The sequence below is a fragment of the Zonotrichia leucophrys genome, chromosome 6, assembly GCF_028769735.1.
Source record: "Zonotrichia leucophrys gambelii isolate GWCS_2022_RI chromosome 6, RI_Zleu_2.0, whole genome shotgun sequence".
Taxonomy (NCBI): Eukaryota; Metazoa; Chordata; class Aves; order Passeriformes; family Passerellidae; genus Zonotrichia; species Zonotrichia leucophrys.
Genome location: NC_088176.1, coordinates 10,624,471 through 10,646,709, shown reverse-complemented (window position 1 = coordinate 10,646,709; position 22,239 = coordinate 10,624,471). Strand labels below are relative to the sequence as shown.

Here is a 22,239-nt window from a genome sequence, read left to right as displayed (position 1 = left end):
ATGTTTATCATTTGCATTTAAATTAGATTAGGAAAAATTCAACCAGCATCTTCCCAAAGCATTTTAAACATGCACAATAAGAAATGCTACATTCTGCATACAGAAGATAATGATTGTCAGATATGCCAAATAGCAGACAGCAAGAGACTAAGGTTATCAGTTCATCATAAACTCCAAGCTTGGACTGATTTTGTTAAGATGGTTCATCTCAGCATATTCCAAAGCAGCTTCTCTAACAGTGACTAGCAGAAAGGATGGACACATGGGCTTTATTCTTGCCTTAAAAGCCACCATTCAGTAGAGAAAATAAAATATTTATGAAATTAAGGTTGCCCATAAAAACATTGACTACATGACATGGAGAAGAACAAAAACTGTGAATAAATAAGACTGTCCAGTATTCCTGTAGGAATTACTCTTAACATGTGACTGGAACCAAGATCAATCATCAGCAGAGCTTTTATTCATTGTAAAGCTCATGCTTGCCTGAATTCCATCCCAGAATCCCAGGGATTTAGATAATCCGCCCAGTCCAGTAGAGTTGGCATCCATAAATTGCAGAAGGGACATGTATCTGGGTAACAGACATTCAAAAGCACAACATATTCCTGTATCTCATCTGTAACATGTACAAATGAGCCTATGTAGAGCTTCACGTGCAAGCAGTAACATGAATTTTCCCTTTTGCTAAGCACTCCAAAACCAGACATTTTGAAGTAAAATCTTGCCACTCATTATTTGCAGGTTCTCTCCTATCAGGGCAACAGTGACTAAATTCACAAAGGTATTTAAGACCTTTAATGCTTACTCTTTTTTTTTTTTTTTTTTGGTGGAATATGGAGGGTGAAACATTTCTGAATCAAGTATCATTCCTACATTCATATTATAGCTTCTGGGATTTCAGATTTTGCAATCAGTGCATGAATAAAACAAGAAAGCAGCAGCTTAGAGTTTTATCCATGAAAGATGAATTGCACTAAAACGTGAATCTGCATTAAAGCTGAGTCTTTCTATTCAGGAACTTTATAGAAGCCTTTGCACATATCTGCCTGCTCATATACCAACTGCCCTATGATTTATGTCTATAGATTTCTCCTTCCCTCCAATAAACACAGGCCCTCCTGTGTGCATGTATGACCTTTGGTGTTTAGAGCATTTACGTCAAATTCTCAGCTGCTGACTGATCTTTCCCTTTATAAGGTCATCTCTCTCAGGAGCACATATAAACTAACTGAGCTATTTCCTCAGAGGACTGAGGAGTAGGATTCCGTGCTGGCTGTTTCTGTTACTGAATATTTCAGAGATGCTCCAGAATCCAGGTGAGGGGATCTGCAGCAGGGTGCTGAGCACAGCCTGGCCAAGGACTGCAGCTTCCCTTTGCTGCCTCACCCCACCTCACCACCCAGTCTTATCAGAAATGAGTATTTCTGCTGCTCTCTGCCTAAACCCCCCAAAAGCTACCCCCTTTGTGAGGTCTCAGCTGACAAAGACATGCAAAGAGAGTAAGGACTAAATCTGACCCGCTGAGTTAGGAAAAATATATTAATGAAATAATGCTGCTTTTTCGTATACCAGTGACAATGAATTCAAAATAGGATCCTTCAAAAGGGGATAGGAGCAAAGAAAATCTGAGACATAAAGCTTGCTTTGAAATTGTTCAAGAAAGGCAGCCAGTACCCCTGCCACAACACAGCAAAAATATGTCAACAGCCTATTGCAAATAGTAATCTCAGAATTGCCAGCCACTTCTTACCTCAAGTCTCTAGGCAATTGTTTTGCATTCACAGCTTTATTTACAGGTAACACTCTATACAGATGGAAGTGTGTGCTTCTGTCAACATCCATAAAAGAAACCAAAAGATTTAAAAGCTTAGAAAAACATATTTTTTTTTTTTCCAGATGAACAAATTCACAAGCAATCAAACGAGCTACTATTAGATCTTACTCTCATTATTGTGTTCTAAACTGACAATAGCTAGCTAGTCCTTCTACCTTCCCATTTACCAGTTTTTTCTTTTGTCCCACTTTAGAATTACCCTTAATTTTAACAGGGGCAAGGTGGGGGAGGAAGAAAATGTTATATATATACATATATATATAGGCATCCATAAGTGTTTTAACACAAAGAAATGGTAATATAAACATTTGCAGAGCAATGGGAAAAAGGAGTTATATCAAAGGAACCATTACATGGGAATATCCCTGCATACATGGGAAGCCTCTGTTGGTATCTAACCCAGGCATAACACCAACCAGCATTTGTCTTATTTCTTATATAAATATATATGTATATGTGTATACAAGCAGGCACTGATTAGCAGCCTAGATAACAAGCTTTCTTTATCTTATTAAATGGGTGTATAAAGCAGCATGAGACTCCTAACCCATAAAAACACATCAGCCATTGGATAGCCCAGGAAGCCCGCTTAACCTGGAGGAGCTGCAAAAAACAGATGCACCTCAGCAGGGTGCAGGCATTAATGACAGAATAGGATCAACAAATTCAATCCCAGTTATCTGAAGGGGAAAGGATATGCAGCAACCAACATCTCCACATTTTGTGTGGAAGGCTGCTCCTCTGAAGTTCTGCAGAGAGAAATCAGTTTTAGTCCATTTGTATAACATGAGCAAGCAAATGCCTGGAGAAATCATTGTAAAGCACTAAACCCAGGACTTGCAGAGCTGAAAACACAAAAATAAACTATGCCCTCTAAATAGCTACAGCTAATGGAATAACTATATGTAAATGAGTGAACAGTAAACCTTACTTTATTGTGTCTTGAGCAGACACGTGTGTTGCAATGGTGCCTCAAATCGTTTGTGGGGAGAAGGGGGATGTGAGTGGTACATTGTGGATGTCACTGAAAGGCAGATGACAGTAGAAGAATAACATTCAGAAAATAAAAGTATTTAGATTCAATTCTGAACTTCACACCTGTCCCACCATATTAGTTGCAATTGCTATCATTAAATCCCAAATTTTACCAGTAGCTGTTTAAAATCCAAGTCCCTATTTTTCCAGTAAAGCGGAAGACAATTCAAGAAGATAAACATTTTCATGATTACTAGCTCATTCCACAGTATAAAAATGCACCAGAATTGTGGGATTGAAGCTCTGGCCTTCCCAGTAATAAATTAAAACAAAACTAGAAACATACAGAATAATTTCTGTTTTGCAAACTATTTGCAAGAAAGCTGACATTTAAATAACTTCATTATTATTCATTGACAGGGCTTTTCCCTCTCCTCCCGTCAGGGTAAATGACATTTCTATTACAGTATTATAATAAACTCCTGCACATTTTAAATAAAGTCACTGAATTCCATTAGTCCACCTACTGTCATGAATATATCTCAATCCATTCCTACCAATATTTCACAATTATAACAGGCATTCTGAATCAACCAGCAACATGAACCCTATGGAAATTTTCTTCTTTGCCAAGGAGCACAGACTGACATTCAGAGTACTGTCAGTTTGAATATACAGATTCAATAAATTCCCTAGCAAGTTGCTGTTTTCTCCTTTGTTACAAATTTAAGGTTGCCCATAGTTATTTTACATTAGATGCTGAAGACTGGAAGAACTGAAAAGTTGATCATTTGGTCAGGAGGCCTTTTTTTTTTTTTGCATCAAGATCTTTCTGGAACACCTAGTGAGAAAAAAAGAAAGCCATTGCTTGCAGACTTTAAGCTGTCTCATGTCTCCTGCTTATTGAGTACAGCTTTCTTCCCATGTTAACAGATTAAGTTACTTGTTATAACACACATCATTAAGAAGCAATCACTTTAATTGGCAGGTTTTTTTTTTTCTTTTCCCACCAGTTACTCCTGGTTTTCACATATTAACTTGACTGCTTCCCCCAGCTCCACCAAGAGAACACTGCATTTCATGTCCTTATCCCTCTCCTTCCTCCACAGTTCAATTTGCTGCTCTAACTGTGGTCCAAGTGGCAGCCAGGACCAGCATCACCTGTGGTGTAGTCAGTGAGCAGCAGGGCAGGGCAGGGCAGCCTGTCCTGACCAGGAGCAGTGGCAGAGATGGGCTCTGGCCTTTTGCCCCTTCTGCACATGAATCCACCCCTGGCACAAGCCAGGCATTTCTAAGTTAAGCAAAGACTATTAGATCTTGTGTTCCAACCTGACACATAACTGAGTTTGCCACCTGGTTTGCCTCCAAAGGGAATGGCCAGGTGAGCACAAGATTTGCCAGTTGCTATCGTATTAATCTCTGCAAGAGCAGATTTTTGGAAAAGAGCCTTTCATATTGCAGAAGGCAGAACTGCAGAGCCACAGGCTACACTAATAAAAGGCTTTCAAATGAACAAGTTTTTTAATAAAGGAATAATTAAGACATTAAAAATTAGCTTTCATGTCTGAAAGCAAAAAATACGGGAACTGGTAATTCTGGAGCAAATTTGTATTCCTGTATGCAGTGTTTCAGGTCTGTTTGTAATCTCTGCTGTAGAGTTGTTGACTTTTGCACTCTTGTTTTCTGGGGAGACTTTGAGGTTGAGGTGCTATTCCTTCATCCCTTAAATTGAAACTCTTTACTTTGGTTTCATAGCCAGGTAGTAAAGCTTCCCATTGATTTTTGCCACACCACCATGTTTCACAAAAGCTAGTAATGTCAAAGTCTTCTTCAACAGCTGGCCATTTATGTTCACATGTTCCTCCTGTTAAGCCCTTCACAAGGCATTGATAGATATCACTTCTGGTTTAATGCATCTTTTGATCTAACTCCTTCTTGTGCAACCCTGCTATTTTTTTTCCAGAAAGTAATAATGCCTGATCTCAGTTTCTCAGGGTGAAACTTTTTTTTCAAAAGTAATTATTTATTTTCATAGAAAGTTACTTGTGCTTTGCAAATTACCTTGCTTCACCCAGACACTTCTCACCACTGTCTGTCATTTTAATTCGTTGTATAAATAACTCCCCAAGGCTTTTCACATTTCTAATGGGATCTGTTTGCTTAGCTCATGGAGACTGACACATTTTGAATAGAGTTATACAATTCCACCTGGAAAAGCAATTGCAAGATATAAACACAGTAAGTCCTCTGTCCTTGGATAAAATTTCCATGTAGAAAAGAGCTTCATAAGAGTATTGTAAGACTTTGGTTCAAGGGGGCAATGGTCTGACAGCAGTGCCAAGCCAAACAATTGGTCAGCATTTCTTTAAACATCTGTAACAGCACTTCACATGTCACAACATTAAAACACTTCAAATTTATCCAGGCAGGTTGAAATTAAAATTTTTGACATCTCCAGCATAAAGAAAAATAAGGTATTTCAAAACCCAAGGGACCCACATGCCTCACTCCCTAAGTGAACACATTTCTGATTACTTTTTTCTCATGAGGCTCTCAGCAGGCTGGCAAATAATACTGTTCCCCCTGCCTAGGTGGGCAAACAGAGGGAAAGACTAGATAACTAATCCTGCATTTGAAGGAAGGCTGTGACAGAGCCAAATTCAAGTCCCCTCAGGCTCCACCATCTTCCCATTCCATCCTGACAGTTTAAAATTTTCTGGGGTTTTGTGAGTGCAAATAAGGACTGGAAGAAGCCTTGCTATCAATGGCAAACCGAAGAAGTACAAAATTAATAACAGTTTAAATAGGCATTTTAGAACAGACTCAAAACTCCATTTTGAAAATATTTTCTTCCAGTCTGACCTGTGGTGTAGGTTTTACTCGAAATTAAGTCATAAATTTGTATGAGTTTAATGAAATGTGTATTTTTTCTCCACTCATGGGAAGAATTTTCTCATAAAATTTCCCACCTGCAGAAGCCACCAAAAAGACTTGGAGAGGGAGTAAAAAAATTACAAAGAAACAATAGGAAACTATTAAATTGACATTCCTCTGCATAATCAGTTAAAGTAATTCAATTTTCTTCTTTTCATTTTCAATCAACTTTTATTTGGAGTAATGTAAATGAACAGAAACCTACACATTCAAATTTCTTGTAATTTTTGGCTTAATATAGTTCAGCTGATTATTGCTATAAATAATTTAAGATGTGACAAGCAGGAGAAGCAGCTCATATTTTATCATACAATCTCTATTCTAACTATTGCATTGGATAATTTTTCAAAATGTGCCACAATTCAGAAAGAAAGAATCTAGAGGAGTGAGAGGGCCATGAGTTGTCATTTGTAGGTGATACAGATGAGCTGCTTGTCTCTCCTTCAAGTAATGGTTCAAGAAAAATATATTTGCCAAATCTGCCTTCCATGCTGTTCTGGTGGAGAGTCGGTAACTCCGGTTACCAACTCAGGGAAGCAGAGAATATTTGTTCCTCTGTCAAGGTCAACAAGAATTTGGTCAAGAAGTCCTGGGATGATGACAGTGGGAATATTCCAACAGGAGACAAGACAGGTTCTATGGGATGAAAGGAAATTGTGCAATCAGGGTGAGGTTATTTCTTACTCTTATCTGTGTCAGATGAAAGGTAAAGGAAATGGTCAGTTATGAGGAACATGCAAGAATTCCCAGCTGGACAAGGCAGAAGAGCAAATCCACTCATAACATAATACACAGCATTAGACAGCAGCAAGACTTATGACTGTTAAATGCAAGGACAGGGAAAAGAGGAATTCTCCTAATAATCAGGGCAGCACACAAATCAGAACCATTATCCTGGTTTGGCTGGAACAAAGGTCTTTTTCTCCTCAGCAGCTGGTCCAGTGTTCTGGTTTGGATTTTTCTGTTACCAACATGAGAATAATGTTGGTAACAGAAAAACATTTTGGCTGTGGTTGAGTGGGGTCTATGCTAAGTAAGTCACGGACTAGTTAGTGTCAGTAAGAAAGTGCACAAAAAATCTGGGAGGAAGCACAGCCAGGACAGCTGACCCAAACTGTCCAAAGAGATATTTTAACCATCATTCCAGGTTTACATAAACTGAGGGAGTTACCTGGATGAAAGGCAGATCTCAGTTTGGGAACAATTTGGTGTTTGTTGGCAGGTGGTGATCAATGGTATTGAGCATCACTTGTTTTTCTTGGGGGTTACCTCTCTCCCCCCTCCCCTCCCCTCTCTCCCTTTAATTGTTATATTTTACTTTGTTTCAATAACTTTTCTTGTCTCAAGGGATGAGTTTGGGAGTTTTATTTCTGATTCTCCTCCATATCCTACTGGGGTGGGGGTGAGTGAGAGAGCAGCTGGGGTTAAGGCACACCACCTGGCTGGCAGGACTCAAAGTTGACATAAAGTCTCTGCAATTGCCCAAGCATGAGGCTCTAAGTCTTGTAAGTGCTTTTTTATCACCTGAAAGCTTGGACAATGGTGCTGAATAGGCTTAAGTACTCTTGTCCTGAGATCAGAATTATCCACCTGAATTGATCTGCACTGCTCTTGCTGTGATGCAAACCTTGTGTCTCTGAACTGCTAAAGACTGGCTGATATCTGTTCTGCTAAAGCATAGCATTCTTTGCAGAGATCAATCACAGCTGTACAAGCCATAGTGAACAACCCTTAGAACAAACTAATCCATGTTGTTCACTCAGCTTCTTCTCAGAGACACCTGGTAAATTCCCTGGAAAATAAAGCCTAGAGAGGAAATAGTCTGTGGTACACAAAATCAATAGTACAGAATAAAAAATATAATGAGGTAAGGCTAAAACACCAATGTAGATGTATCTGTTTTAACTCTGGTGACATGTGTATTCCATTGCAAAATTCCTCTTCAGATCCTCCTATCTTACCAAACTAGCCATGGAACAGCATAAGTCAGAACAAACTTCCATATGAAATAATACAGAGGTTTCTATGCTTGTAAGATGTCATTAAACGACTTTTTAAACATCAGTTTCTGATGCCACTGCCTTTTATAGCAGAAGTAACATTCCACTGTATTGTGGAGATGGGCTTTTTATCTTCAGGCTTCAGAGACACTGCTGCATAAAGGTTGGATACCCAAAGAAAAGAGTAACATCAAATATTTTAGCCTGAAAAAAGATCAAATTTGGATTAGATGGGAATCATGCACTTTTCCCCTCCTCCCTTTTACAGCTTCTCTAATTTTAGATGTCTGTCTCATCTTGTTAGATCAGTAAACCCCCTTTCACTGCACAGTGCAATGGTTTCTCATGTCAGCAGGACGAGAACAGAAGATTCTGGCAGTTGATAAAACCCATATTCACATTCCCCACTCCTCTGCCTGCTGATCAGAGATCAGATCCTGATCACACTCTCATGTAAATCCAAACTATTTACTGTGTGGGTGCACCATCACAAACATGGAACTGGATAGCTTCAATGATCAATCTACCCTTGCTTGGAAGCAGTTGCTTCCAGGGAATCAGAAGGATCTCTGCTGTCAGAATGCAAGACATGAAGATTTTTATTTCAAGTGTACAATTACCGAGCTTTTGTTTGAAAAATAATGCACTGAGATTTGACTGGACTCTGTTCTGGAAGTGTTTCCAAGGCACTGTTTCACAGGAGTGGACTGTAAATTCACTATTTGCAATGGGCAAATAGTGAATTTTGGGGGTCAGCTACATTCTGGAACCCCTCTCTGCTGTGTTAAGTGACCACTGGCATGACTAGCTCTGGAAAAGGGGATGGGATGTCAAGAGCAGAGGACTTTGTTAAAATAACTGTGGAGCTACCACCTATTTTGCCTCATCACCACACTCCCAGCAAGGCTGGTGTTTGCCAGTAAGGGGAAGGAACTGGGTGTTCCCTCTCCATTGCCTGAGCAGCAGAGAGGGTCACTTTCCAGAACTTTCCCCTCAAATTCTCTTTCAGCTTCTCACCTCCGTGTGGCCTCAAAGACTCATCTCCAGTCCCTCAGTGAGTGAAGCAGCACAAGTCAAGAGCAGGGTAGGGAGGCTGGCAGTCACAGCCCCTTTAGCTGCTCTAATCCAGGGCTGGGTGAAAGCCAGCAGTGAGAAACAAAGGAGCAGCCATCAAAGCAAGACCTCCACTTGACCCTCTCAGTGAAAGGCTCAAGAGCTGGCTCAAGTGGTGCTCTGGCTGAAACATTAGAGCCATCTCTCCGCTCTTCTTAGGAGTCATTTTGTGCCACAGCATCTGGATGCATTGGGAAGGACCAGTAACTCCACTAATTTTTGGCAGCTAATCAATATATACCACAAATATAATACCAAACAGACCAAAAGCTGACAGGTTATTGATGCTCACTCATCTGATGGTGTGTGTGATGCAAGCGTTTTCTCTGTCCCTAAGTCCATAGTAGTGGTTTTCAACACTTTTCCATTTGCCATTACAACATTATTTTCAGTGAGAGACCCCAAAAAAAGGAATGAAAGTTTACTGACAACAGGCTTTTTCCTTGCCACCTTAAGGGAATTCTGGGGTATCAGTGGAATATACGTGGAAGAGCACCAGTCTGCAAGATCTTGTCCACTTGACTCATTTGTCAAAACAAACAAGCAGGGTAGGATGCAAACTGCTGCCCTTCCTTCCTTCATCAGGGGGGTGAACACTCTGCAACACTGCAACTCAGAATGCAGCCATTCCCACAGGCCCAGCCTCTCTCAAGGCTTATGGTCATCAACAAAACAAATCTCAGCCTAGCTGTGCCAGATATTAAAGCCATTTTTCCATATGTTTAAATCAAAAGCTGCCTTTTAAATTAGGATTGAGAATGACTTATGATTCTTCTTGCCATATGTTTACAGGGGCATACTGACATCAGCACACCCTTAATGCCAAATTCTTGCTCATAAAGTAATTCCTTGAGTGTTGATTCTTCCCATTTTCACCCCAATCTGGTGTAAATCACACAAATAGCAGGGACTGGAGCCCAGCAATCATCACGCTATTAACTTTCTAATTGATGGTAATGGCCAGAATAAATTTCAGGCACCCCAAGGGGTGGTTAATGGATTTTGTAGCTTGAGGGCAGAGCAACAGGAAGCCTTTCCATTAATCAGGGAGATGAGACAACCATACATGTCCTACACTTCCCACCGCATCATAACACTGAGGTCACTGCAGCTTCGCTAAAAAAACCCTCTCAGCAGGCTGAGCTCAGTTAGAAAGTTTGATACACTCGATCAGCAGAGCTGCCTTAGCATCCACAGCCACATTATACATCCAGAAAGCCACTTTATCCCACCTCCAATTAAGAGTAAGGAGCAGTTTTACTGTGCCATAAATGCATTGCAGGTCTTCTGCAGGGTATGTACTAAAAGCCAGAGAAAAGATTTTCTGGCTAGCACCATCCAGGCATTTGCAACACAATATGCAATCTTCATTCTATCCTGCCAGTGCAAATCAACAGCTAGAAAGCTTAAAAGATCCAGACAGCCAAAGACATTATTGTCAAAATCACTGTCCAAGCCCCTTAGTTGTTATAATGGAGTAACTCCCAAGGACCAGTAGCATTTTAAAGCCAGCTAAAAATGTGCTTCATGCATTAATTCATACTAAAGTTAGTGGGAAGATGCAATCCCTTAGCCAATACTAATTTTTTTTTTTTGCCTTGCTTTAAAATATCATTATTCCCAAAAACTGGATGGAGTAAGAATACAGAAGGGAAAGAGATTAAATTTAAAAAATAGTAATTCAGAGTGTTTCATTTCACATGTACCAGCGTTATCATTATCCATTCAACTGAATATTTTATAGCAGTCTGGCTGTCACCCTACAGGAAAAAAAGCTCCAGTGAAACAAGGAGAAAAATCCAAATGGAAAACACTTCCAGTTTCAGATTATTCCTACATTTCCTGTCAAAATTTCATTTTTAAAATATTGCAGAAGATTTATCTGAATAATGCTGCATTTCCCAGAAGAAAATTGTTCTACTGGAAAGGTTTTCAATTCATTCTCTGAGTCCAAGCAGTGAACACACTGAGCTGCCAGCTCGACTCTTAGCACACCACTGGACCTAAGAAACAATTTGTTGTTGCTGGATGTAAAAGCCGTGCTACTGGACTACTCTACTCAAAAATCACTAATTAATGCTTTTAAGCAGATACATACAACGAGTGTTACTGTTTTTCATTTTAAAGCAATTTGAGTGATGCAGCTCTACCATTTTTGTCAGCTGCAAATAATAGACAACATCCAGAGCCACACAGCTTTACTTTTTTTCCTCTTGGTTGGTAGAAGAGTATTTACCACCATGTATCTCAAGGATCAGTGGGGTTATAAAGCATGCTATTTATAGCTACTCTTGGGGTATGGAGCAGGTGACAGCAATTTGTTCCTCTGACATCTAACCTTAGGTCAGCTCCAGTAGCAGAAGATGGATTTTTACAGGAAATGAAATGAAAGTACACAGCAGAAGATTAATACTGTTTTCCAGGCCTGCAGAGAATGCATGCTCCCTATCACTCTGCAGGAAAAATGGTCAGGAGCTTGTGCTGTGTGTTAAGAATAGAGCAAGCTGTGGTCAAGGTGAGGTGTTCAAACAGTCTATTAGCAAACTGATACACTGGCATCTGGGCAGGGAGGAACTGCAGGCTGACAGTCCAGAAATGAGCTCAGCTCTTCGGGTTCTTTGATTTTGAAAGTCATCTTTAAGTCAGCACCAGCTACAGATAAAATGGGATTTGCTTTTATGTTAGTGGTAAAAGATAAAAGTAAGTTAAAGCTTGGCTGTAAATTCCATATAGGAAACATTTAGCACAAGATCAGGTTACTATTTTGCCCTGCATTGCAACAACATCTTATTTTAAATAAGTTTTCTGTTTGTGAAAATATAAGGATTGAAACATCTTTAAAGAGTCCCTGACAATAAAATCCTTACTGATGGGCCATATTCATCCACTACTCACAACCCACATTCCCAAACATCCTAAAAAATGGACCAGAAGACTTATTTACCCCAAAAGCCATCTGTTTTAATTTATTTGGAATTAAAATGATAAGGAAGGTTTTTCCAAAGATGTGGGTGTATAAAGGCATTAATTATACAATCTAGTCATTAAAATAATGTTACCAACAGGAGCTCAGCCAAGTACCTGAAAATTCTTTCCACCTTCTTATAACAGAGCTGTCATCCTCAGCCACCACCAACGCCCTTAATAAAGGTGTGTCTTCTAACATGCTCAAAAAATTACAGCTTTGCTAACCAAATTCCACACTTATTCCACACTTGACCACAAAAGCCCTACAAACCCCCAATGTCCCAAAACAGCTGGAAAAAGCCATGCTTATTTCACCTGTGTGAAAGCCAAGGCTGTTAGAAAAGAGATATCAATTACAAAAGGTTCAATTTGCACTTGGAGTGGCAAAGGTCACACAGCTACATAAAGATTATACCCTCAAAAAGGACCTTCATAAGTCCCTGGACATTTCTCTGGGAGATGGTTGCCAAGTCCTATCCTGCTGTGTGATAGAAAGTCACTGAAAAATGACTTTAAGTGGAAGGTCTTCAATGCAGTTTTGATTTATTAGTGCCCAATTAGAGCAGACACTTTAAGGAGCAGTTGCTGTGGTAGCCAAAGACTGGAGCTGTGCCCTGGGGTGGAGGGGAAAGGAAGGAGGCAAGAACAGGTGCAGGATTTTAAATGTGCACTTCAAGTGGGAGCAGACATTCATGGATCACGAGCCCCCTTCCACCACCATTTACACACACACACACACACACACCTTCACCACCTGTCACAGCCCCAGAAATCTCATCATGTGTTGGGTAAAGGTCCTGTGGCAGGTGAAACAGGACCAGACAACTGTGACCAATCCTTCTATGTCTTCACAGGTCAAATTCCTGCCAAAAACGCACTGAATTTCCCTTTTCAATAGATGAGAATTGGAGGACTGTAAATACATCAAAAAAGCACTTGTGATTTTTCACTGCTTCAGAATAAAGTTCCCTGTTCAGCTCATCTAATTTTTGGGTGAATAAGGCAACCTTAACCTTCATATCATGTGTGGGTTTTTCTGTCTCCATCCTCTTCCCCCTGTTTTAAAATTTATGGTTACCATTTAGGCTGATTTCAATTTCCATTAATAATATGTGCAACTGATGTACATTTAAGTGATTTTAATCATGGTGTAGTGACAGGTTTAGCTTAAAGCAGGCCTTCACTTAGAACTATCAAGTAAATTTCTCTTGAAAAGGTCAGTTTAACATTTAACAGGAGGGCCCATTCCAGACAAATTAGAATTTGCTCCACTTGCTTCAAGTGCAAACACTTTCCAGGCTGGCTTCAAGAGAGGCATGACAAGCAAAAGAGAAAAGTGTCAGGCACCCAAGAGAGAAGGTTCATCCAGCCCAAGAACTGCTCAGACACATGGGCAAAACTGAAACATTCCTGCCCCAGTGCTCAAGATCTGGGGCAGAAAATCCCACAGAAAGTAGGGAAGGCAGAGCTGGGACAGTTTGGCCAAGCCCCTGAGAAGTCAGATTTCTTATTTCTAATTGCTGCAGCAACAGGAATGCAGTGAGAGCAGCTTTCTGTGTGAGAGAGAGGTTACTGGGTGTGCATCCCACGAGGATTTGTTATTGTTCCTGTGCCTGCCAGAGACATTTGGGCTTTCCAGAGGAGCAGCACAATGAGCAGAGAGGCAATACCTGTCATGCTGTCCCAGTGGCACTCTCAGCAGTAGCCCAATTCCATGCACACTGCAGCTGGTGACAGCTGGAATCAGCACACATGAAAGCCAAGAAATAAGCCTGTGCTTGTAGCATGTGAATCCCTGAACCAGAACTTCTAGAGAACACAGTGACATGAGATCCTGTGGTACCCCCACATTGCTGATGAGCCTTTCACTGTCAACAGTAAAGCACAGTTTGTAAACTCTTGTTCCTGTGGCACCCATACAAGAATGTAACATGTCCTAGAATAGCTTTCTCATTTAAAATAAATTTTCCCTAAGGATGTTCTCCATCAGGTGACAGTTTCTGAATAAAATCACAATATCCTCCAGGGACCTGTCCAACCTTTCTAGTACCTGGCTGAATGACATCATCCATTTACTGACAGGTTTCACTGTCTATTTTACTATCAGGTTTTACTAAAACACAAAAAAAAGTTTTTTACTAAAAAACACAAAATTCCTCATAAAACAGAAATTCTGTTTGTCTAGACAGCCAAGTAAGTTTGTCCAGACAGCTAAGTAAGTTCATCATGGTGTAAATTTCCCCTGACAAATCCCAAGTTCTTCAGGAGTCCTGGAGAAGCCTTCAAGAGTATTTTTGACATTTGTGCTGTGACATTTCCTGAACAATTTTCATTACTTCACAGGTTTGTGCTTCTGCCTAGAAAGAGTGGTTGGAAAAAAACAAACAAACAAACAAACCAAACAAAAACCAATAAAACCACAATAAAACAAAAATACAAAGCCACATACACACAAGCACAGTGTTTGAAAATTCAGGGATAAAACTGAAATTTAAATCAGTCATTTGTAGGGTCACTTGAAAATGCTTCAAATACATTTTCACTTTAGAAAATGCCAACCTGCCAAAGCAAACCTTTTCCTGAATGGAATTTCCTTGCAGAACATCAGAAGGAGTAGATTTTTTTTTTAGTTCTCAGATGTGAGAGGTCCAGATTTTGTTGGGAAGAGAGGACAGCACTCAGCAGAACAGTCAGCAAAAGCACTGATGCATCTGTAGCTGTCTAAGCATTGGAACAACAGCTGGGGCTGTTACTGCAGCAACCACCAATACCCTGAAATTACTTCCAAGCAAATCCTCCTTTACAGCAAGGCAAACATTGAGATGCAGCCTTTCTCAAATAATTCAAAATTTCAATTTAGGAGCATCCTCCATCTGAAGAGAGCTCTCTCAGCCACTGTACTACTAATTATTGTGGGGTAGTGCTCTCCTTCACCCCTTTGAACTCTTGCTTCTGTGTAGGACAGAGAAAGATGTTTAATAATGCAACCACACTCATGATTATGGAGAAGAGTAATAGATTCACCAGCAATTTGACTAATCAAGCTGACAAAGTGATTGGGTTCAAAAAGGGAAAGACTCTCCCAGCAGCAGTTCATTAAAACAAAAATGAAATTCTGCACATTTCCAGTGTAGCAAAATTTACTGGTTCAAAAGAGGGAAGAAAAAGGAATAACGTGGATAATCTCAACTATCAGCAAGAAAAATCAGGTATAGGGTGCAGCTGAAACTTGGCTCCTTTAACTTCATTACAGACAATGAGCAAAGAAAATGTGCAAAGAGGAGGTTGTGCAAGGAAAGCCCTTGCACCTAGAACCAGTTATGTCAGGTGACTGTAAACAGTGTTTGAATGTGACAGGGATTCTCACAGCAATGGAGACAACTGTGAGGGAGGACCATGACAAACCTCAGAAAGCAAGCCAGAGTTTTTTAGGAGAAATGCGTGTTTGCAAGAAAAACTAAAGCTACTGTGAAAATGGAAAGCTGACTCATCCACACACAGCACAGCAGTGGTCCATGAAGTTATCAACACTGTGTGAGGTTGCTGAGAGTCAAGGAACTCAGCCTGGGTGGCAGTGTGAGAATATATTAAAATAAGTGTCTTTTTTGAGAATGTTTTATTTATGAGAGTAGAGCAGAACTGTTGAAGAGAATGAAATAAAACTCCTTTGATTTTATTTAGCATCTTACTTCATGTTAAAACTTAATGGGAAAAATCCTGAAGTTATTAACAGTTAAAAAACTACGTCTTATTAGATTCCTGAGCTGCTGACAGTTTTTATACAGGACATTTCAAAATGGTGTAAAAGATGAGATAGATGGGAGAAGCTGCTCCTGAAGAGAATGGAGGAAACAAGAAAACTTGGCTCAGGAAAAGCTGCCTCTTAAAAGGCCCTTGAGGACCATTAAGGGACATTGACAGAATGAGGTAGAGGAAGGGCTTTAACCTGCAGGGGGGAAGCAATCGTGTCTGCAGAAGAAATTGTTACAACCCAGGCTAGTTCAAACCACCCAGAAAATCCATCAGTAAGGCATCCAAGTGGGACAAACAATCCCAAACCCTGTAAACAGGTAACCAGAAAAGAAGGTGCTGGTGTTCCAAGACTGGCTTGAATGCTTGGTCACTGATGCAGGACAGTAGAAGAGGGATTGAGGGTGGGAGAGAAATTGCACACTCCAAAATTCCTTGTGGCAATACCAGACACTGAACCCCTTGCTACCAAAAGAAGAAAATCACCCTGAACTCTTCTGCCTTTGCACATGCCAGAGACACTTTTCATCCCAGTGGTGTAGAGACACCAAAAGAAAAGAGCATATGTTACCAAATTTCTTCAGCCCTGTTGAAAAGCATGGAAGAACACCAACTGCATTCAGGCCCTGGCTCAGGAGCATAACCAAATCCTGCAGAACAGATGGAACCACCAATGCTGGGAGTTCTTGTTGGCCAGGAAGTGGAGATAAGGCTAATCTTGGCACTGTGAAACACTTGCAGTCCCCACTTTCACATTCCAGGTATTTACAGTTCTTTGGGAATTTTCTGTGGATTAGATCTCAGTTATTTATTGAGTTTCTCTTCCCAAGGAAGGAGATATTTAACTGAAGCCTCTATTCCCAAATATGATGTTGCTCAACTACACAAGAAAATGGACAGCCAAGGTAAATCAAATGCCTGTTGTCACTTTTTTTGCCTGAGCATGAACTGATCAAGCACAAATGTATTTTCTGAGGGCTGTGCAAAGGTGAGCAGGTAAAGGAATCTTATTTTACAGGGAAACAGAGAGGGACAAGTGGACAACTCTAGTGATTGTACTGCCATTCCTGAAACATGAGGCCTCTACTGCCTCCATTAATTAAGGCTATTGAGATAGATCAGAAGCTGATCAGTCTTCAACCCCTTGTGCATAATTATTAACTCCTAGCTCACCTTAATAAAACCTTGAACCAAACATCTCCTTTGGGTACTCTGAGAAGGAGAAACCAACTCAGCTAATTAGACAGAGTTGTCACAGCAGCTAATCAGCACACCTACATTCAGCCCAGTGATTGGTACCAGCTGGGAATCATTTCAAAATTTACCAGGGAATTAAGGAAGCACACCTTTGGGACCTGCAGGAAGAGAAGTCTTTGGCTGACAAAGCAAAAAATATGCAGGAGATGAAGCAGCAGCTAAAAGTAAAGTTTGCTTTGGAGAATCAGGAGTGAAATCAGGTAAAACACACAAGAAGTGATTCTTGTGGCAATTGATAGATCATCTGATCTGCAGTGCTGGTGGGCAAGGGAGCAGTAGTCTACTTTAGGGGAAGCACTAGTAAGAAAGTATCATAAATTAATCCCAGCCAGTCAAACCTAGAGTGCAGCAAATGACAGCACTGGAACACAAACAGTAAGTAAATCACATCTGCCCCTGCCTGAGGACTGGGTCTAGATCTCTGTTCTCTACCTCCAGACAAACCCAGTCCTAGTCTATTATTTCAATTAATGGAACAGTCTTTTTATACTGAATGAAGACATTATAACTTATCTACTCCATGACTCTTGACAGAAAGGCAACAGTAACAGTGGATCTTCCTTACTGTACCACTGGGCATTAACTCAGCTGACAGTGCTGACAAGTCCTGTCCGATTCACAGGCTGGCAAGTTCAGCTCCTTGAGTGCAACCACCTCATTTTTGCAGGACTCTGTCTGTAGAAGAGTTATGCTGCCAGCCCTGCTCCTTCAAAGAATCTGGGCCTCCTGGCAATTTATCCTTTTTTTTGTTTTCCCTTTGGCATTTAGAGATTACAGAGTGATATTTTCAGATATAGCTGAGGTTCTGAACAGACTGTCCTGTGAGCTCTGTAAATCAGGAGCGGCAAGCTTGGGCCTTCTGGCAGGGCTACTGCCAGCTCATGATGTGAGCAGATGAGATTTGTCTGCCACAGCTGTACAGCACTGTCAGAGGCACACACTGGGCACAGCTGGTGCCTGCAAAACAGGGCAACCACCTGCACCCACTCCACAGAGCCACAGAGGCTGTGGCACCCTGCTGCAGAGAAACGGGCTGAGCTTGGCCAGGAAACTCTAACAGCTCCTGTGGGATGCCTAACAATTTTTCTTTCCTGTTTTGTATCCCAGAGAGAGCACAGTGACACGTAACAAGGACAACAGCCTTAGCTGGTCATTGATCAAACTTATCTACCCCCACCTATTTGATCCTCAGACAAATTCTTCCTTAAAATTTACCTCTGCCTTAACATCTCTGATTCCATGGATGATAACCCTGTTCATACTGCTGGGGCAACTGAGTTTGACTCTTCATAGCACCCTCTAAGTTCACTGATCTCTGTTATTAACTTTAGCACCAACTCACACTGCAAATCTCTCCTAGGAATAGGATGCCACACCAGAAGGTGTAAATTCCTCCAAGAATTAGGGCAGCAACCTGAGAGCCACGGCCTGATGTGCTGGAAGCACTTCCTTCCCCACTGCATTGGGCTCACCCATGTGCTGTGTTCACCCAAATCCCAGGATATTCAGATGGAGCAGCCACAGTGCAAGGTCTGTGTTCAAGAGGGGGACATTACTGGTTGGTGCCCAGAGAAACAGACAGGAGCCATTTTACAAATACTGTTTCAAAAGAACTTTGTGTTCTTATGGACAATAAAGACAAAACAAACCAGACAAGAAAAATTCTGTCTTTTTGGACAGGTAATGAGCTGCCCTAAAGCTTACTGAAATCTGCAGAAGCCTTTACAGAGACTTGATAATAGTTTACAGGAGAGTCTGTGTAATTACCCTATACAATTACATAAAAGTCTGCTAGAACTTTAGTGATTGAGAGGACAAATGTTTATGACATCTGCATTCAGGAAAGTTCTGGACTGCTGTGTGACATCCCAGAAAAAAATATAAATATATTACTTAGCTTTCAGAGCATCTTTAAAGCTTCTTAAAACTAACAAAGAAAACATCAGAAGCAGGGAGGCCAGAGAAGTAACATTTTAGGAAGGGACAGGATGTGGGAGAACAGGATGAAAATGCCCAGTGGGATATCAAGGCATGCACATGATCACTGTCAAGTGCAGGCCAAATACACACGTAAATTAAGGCTCTGAGGAATCTGAGATGTTGCTGATTCACTCAGCATCCTCTACCCCTTCCTGGATGAATTTGAGCTCATTAGGTGCAGCTGGAAGAGATCAGCTCCTATGAGAAATAAATTGGGTGCCAAAATGAAAGGAATTATGCAGGCAGATTTAGACCACGTGTGTACCTGCCAAACTGAGGTATGGCCTCTTTATAAAGTTTTCCAAATTAAGAAAAAGCCCATCACCAAAATCAGAGCCCCAGAGTTGCTAACACAGGTGTCAGTGGTCAATAGGGGGAATTTCTGCATAAGGGCAGATGGACAGGGTAGGGTTGGTACCATCCCATGCAAGGCATCACCTGCAGCCACTGACAACAATGCTGGCAATAACCATGATTCCCCTTCTCCCCAACTTTCCATCAGTGAAAAACTATTTTGCAGCCAGTAGAGGCTTACTCATCCCATCAGACAGTGAACTTCCAGACCTTAGAGAAGCTAATGCTGCCTTTCAGATTTCACTCTCACAACAGAGAAGACATAGCTTACTAGAACTTTCCTTTCCTCTGCTTTTTTCCTTTCTGACCAAGATTTTGACAGGTACTTTTGGAGTGGCTCGTTCTATCGTGAAGCTAGATTCAATTCTCTACATCATGTTCAACCAGAAGAAGGCAGAGAAGCCATGAAATTCTTTCAGAAAATTCAACTAAGAAGCCAATAATGCCCCACTGTGGGTTCAGGCCCACAACTTAAATAGGAGTAACTGATGTTTTTCATCACATTCTAAGCACCTGGGTCTTAAGAGTCAAGGTTGTTGCCACTTCTCTGAAAAGTATTTCAGAGGTGGTAGAGACAATCTGTTCAGCCTGCAAGCAATGCAGAGGTGAAGATCATCCAAAACCATCACTCCTTTAGTTTTCCATTCTTCCATTCTCTAGTACACAGCGCGATACAAACGCACAACAGGACAAGTTTATGCAGGGGCCAGATTTTTTTCTTGACTACACAACGGAGCTTTCTGAAGTTTCCCCTTTTACTTTCTTTATTCATTGAAAGGATAAAGCAATGTTTAAAGAGCAATCAATAGAACTCAAGAACACTGTTCTCCAGCTGCTATATGAAGCTCCTTGCCCTAAAGGCTACACACAAGTGAAATTTTATGTCATTTACTACTTTGCCACTTTCACTCTCCAACATGCAGAATGGCCAGTTCATTTAGAAGATAAAAAAGAGCTCGGTGAGTTTGACTTCATCAAACAGTTAGATATCAAAATATAAAGAGGTGTAGGAGAAAGAAACTGGATGGCTAAAGGCACAGAAAAACCTCTTCCTTCTCAAGCATTTATTCAGGTCTCTGAAGCTGAGAGAGGCCAACAACCACCAGGTGCTTTGCCCATCCTCCGGGACACTAAAAGATTGTATCACTTCAAATGGTGGATACATTCTGAGAAATACAAATTAACCTCACAGATACACCCACCAAGGGCTACTAAATACCTCCCCTAAACACTTCTGGTATTTTAAATAGTGGTGGAGGCAGAAGTCAGTATAAGCTGAAAGGCTGCATCAAAACAGTAACACACATGGCTTGGCCTCGTTCTTACACCCTTGTCATCTTCACCTGCTGCAGGTTCACAGTGAAGATCCTGGATCAAGTGGATCCTTGGTTCAATCCAAAACACCTCTCAGTACAACTGCAGTGGATCTCCCTTGTTCAGAGATCAATTCTTAATGACTTGATGGAATTATTTATAATAAAAAAGGCCAGAGCAATAGTCATTATAACAGGAGTAAATAGCCTCACGCATTCCCTCAGTTAAATGAAACACACTTGGATTATGAATTTGGTTTGGGGGCAAATTGTAACATGCAGCTTCTCTGCATAAAAACCCTAGATCTTTCATTTTCTTCAAAACCAAACTGAAAACCACATTTTTTCCCCTTTTTTGTAGAGCACTGATCAGCATTTCAGAAGTTACTATGCATTAGAGATAATCCACAAATATAAATGAGGCTATTATATCCCTATACATGTTCTGTTCATGCAATTTCAATAGAAATTCTGCAAATTAACAAGCTCTGTTTACTCAGAGCTTTATTACATCTTCTTTCTAAACCAATTCACTCAGCATGTTTCTTTTGAAACAAAAAATAGCAACTGAATGTAGGAGAAGCCAACTGCCAAGCCCAGTGTTTTCATAATTACACTAATAGAGGGCCTGAGGAATGAATTTATACTTATTACAATATTGACCATTATTTTCTAACGGGACATAGATTGAATAGATTTTACAGCTACATTAACTCCATTTCCACCCACCTTTTCTGTTTATTTTGTGTTTTAATGATGTTAAAAAGCTAAGTGGTAATAGTAGCCATCAAAGTAATGTCAATAGTAAGGGGAAAAGCCTAACGAGGAGGGTGATGCTGCTTTTATATCACTGGACAGAAATAATTTCTGGAGCTTGTGGGAAGTGCTGCTGTTTGACTCAGCTCAGTCAATTAACACCAGCTTCTGCAAGCAGACGGGCTGAGTCCTCACACAACCCTTCTCATCTTAACCATGTCTAATCCTCTTTGCTCCAAAAATCAGATTTCTACCCCATCTCTTACAGGTATTTGTCATCCTTTACCTATCCTGTGTAATCATATGGCCACCTTAATCCACCATTCACATCATCTTCCCTTTGTTACTATTCTAATAGTGACTTCCCCAACTCACTATTCTAATAAACAGACACCAAACTTGGTTCAGTTGCAATTTTATGCATTTGCTGTATCCATGACCTAAGAAGAATGTTTTTGGTCTGTTTAATTTTATGCCTATTCTTTAATTCAAATCGACATTTCAGTCAGTCACTTTAATTTTTGCCCAGAAATCCCATTTTGGGAAGAGTTTTATTGAAATTTGTATGCTGTCTTAAAAATCTTTACATGCCAAGTCAGTATCTTAAACATTTCAAAGTTCTAATTTCTTCAAAATTTCAGCTCCTGTCTCCTTATAGAGCCATTGATCAGATCAATGCATTTCAGTCTTTTCACAGTGGGACATGAAGCCCAGTTTGTAGCCTATTACACACTGTCCAGTCCTTCTCCATGCTCTAAGTAGATATTTCATAGTCCTGTAAGTTCAGCCTTCAGCCCCTGTCCTACTATTATTCTTTGTTAAGCTGAAATACATTTTTTCAAGTGATCTCAGCTCACTAAGCCATCCATTTGCCCACTGTGACTACCTTGGGTCTCATTTTGATTCACTGCCTTACCTGTCTCAAAACTTGGAAATTATACCAGATTTATCACCAGACTAATGGCAAAGAGGCCCTACATCACTGCACCTACAGCTAACCTTC

The 22,239-nt window shown here is 40.6% G+C and overlaps 1 protein-coding gene across 5 annotated transcripts in view; it reads right to left on the bottom strand.

The window, feature by feature from the left end:
* SORCS1 (sortilin related VPS10 domain containing receptor 1) overlaps positions 1-22,239 on the bottom strand; it is a 256,566-nt gene that overhangs the window by 142,142 nt on the left and 92,185 nt on the right. The window lies entirely within an intron of this gene.